This window comes from Hippocampus comes, unplaced genomic scaffold (genome assembly GCF_001891065.2).
Source record: "Hippocampus comes isolate QL1 unplaced genomic scaffold, H_comes_QL1_v1.1 scaffold216, whole genome shotgun sequence".
Lineage (NCBI taxonomy): Eukaryota > Metazoa > Chordata > Actinopteri > Syngnathiformes > Syngnathidae > Hippocampus > Hippocampus comes.
Genome location: NW_017805143.1, coordinates 128,012 through 129,782, shown reverse-complemented (window position 1 = coordinate 129,782; position 1,771 = coordinate 128,012). Strand labels below are relative to the sequence as shown.

The window sequence follows — 1,771 nt, the reverse complement described above, 5'->3', positions numbered from 1 at the left end:
TGCTCTGTTCGGTTGTCGCTCCCAGAAAAATGGTTTAGTTCGCCTTTCGCTGTCAAGGAGGAGAAAATCTGAAAGTGACTTCCTGTTAGGGTTGTATTTATTGAATTGGCTGCAAAAATATTTAATAAAAAAAAAAAAAAAAAAAAAAAGTCAGCGAAAGAGAAGCCCGACCGACCCGAACCCGAACCAATGATTGACATTTTAGGGCCCGACCCGACCCGAAATTCGGGTCGGGTCGGCCTCGGGCAGCCCGATCTTACCTCTAATACCAGTTGTTGGCTATTCCACTCTGGATATGACGCCAATGTCTTCCATTCGCTTGAGCTCCTCTTTCACTTTTCCTAGTAAAGAGATGGGGACTAGCCAGGGAGTAGGGAATGGCGTCTGGCCTGAGCTTGATAGTGTATGGCTGCAGCATCATTCCTAAACCCTGACACACTTTTGGGTAGGCATCTTCCATTTCAGACTTGTCTATGGTGTCTGCTCAGTAGACTAGTTAAAGCTTAACGCTTGCTGGTCTGCTTAACAAGGCTACATTTAAGTCATTGACAACATAAATCTCTTCCTGTATCACTTGCTCTCCCTTGCATAGAGACTCACTGTATCTGCCTAAAACAGATAGCGGTATGCGACCTGGGCCAAATAGTGGTCTGTCGCGTTTGACTAACTGAGAGTTGCCTTCTGTAATGGCATGGTAGATATGGATCGGAATAACTGAGACTTCGGCGCCTGTGTCAATCCTAAACCTGACTTTGTGGTTTCTTATAGTCAAATCAGCAAACCATGGGTCTAAGCCTGCCTCTACTGAGCCTAGGAATAAGGGAGTGTCCTCATTACAGTCTGTCTCTTCAACATGTACTGTTTTGGTAGACTTACAAACTTTGCTGTAATGGCCTCGCTTTCCAAATGTGACATCTCTAGCTGGGCATTGTGCTTTGGCATGACCAAGTGACTTTTCACATCTGTAGCATGTCTGACGATCTGATGATGATGGCTGTGGCTTTGCTGATGAGTGCTTTGGGTGCTGTGCGGTCTTGTGTGTGAATTATTTTTGTTTTCTTCCTTTTGTTACTGCATCAATGTCCATGATACCTCCTCCTCTGAGGTCATTTTGCTGCTTTTTTATTACTTCTGACTGCCTTGCCATGTTTTTCCAGCGTCAAATCTGCGTCCTCCTGTTTATCCACGTGGATAAACTGGTGTCTCTCAGCCCCACCATGATGCGGTCTCTTATTAACTCGTCGTGGAGTGTAGTAGTAGTAGTCGTATTTGTAGTTTTCCACCAGGGCATACAGTGCAGTACAGAAAACATCAACAGCCTCGCCTGGTTGCTGCACTCTCAGTTTGAATTTAGCTCTCTCATATATCACGTTCTTTCTGGGCACAAAGCTTTTTTTTCCCACTCTCAGCCTCAAAGGTTGCTCTTCGTGCTCTTTTTACTACTGATACAGGTTTTCTTATCTTTACCGCTATCCCACTTCTGACATCATGTCGTGGTGTGGGTAAATAAGACGTAGTCGGTTTGAAGCAAGCAACAGTTTATTATTGACCTAGCTCTAGCAGTAGTCACACACACGTCTCTTCAGCCCTGATAGATAACAACATCTGGTCAGGCGTACATCCTGTTAGGTAGCTTTCGGAGTCAAAGCATCACAGCTATTACAGTAAAACTCGTCTACAACGAAATCATGTTTGCAGCAAGAATTTTTTCACAACAGGGGGTTTGATCTCAGATGTAAACACACACACACACACACACACACACACACAC

At 44.6% G+C, this 1,771-nt stretch overlaps 1 long non-coding RNA gene across 1 annotated transcript in view; it reads left to right on the top strand.

Annotated features, from left to right (window-relative positions):
• Window positions 1–1,771, top strand: part of LOC109514490 (uncharacterized) — a 21,963-nt gene that overhangs the window by 1,087 nt on the left and 19,105 nt on the right. Inside the window, exon 2 of the long non-coding RNA XR_002167994.1 lies at window positions 1,614–1,615. This is a non-coding gene — a long non-coding RNA (uncharacterized LOC109514490). The remainder of the gene's footprint in view (window positions 1–1,613; window positions 1,616–1,771) is intronic.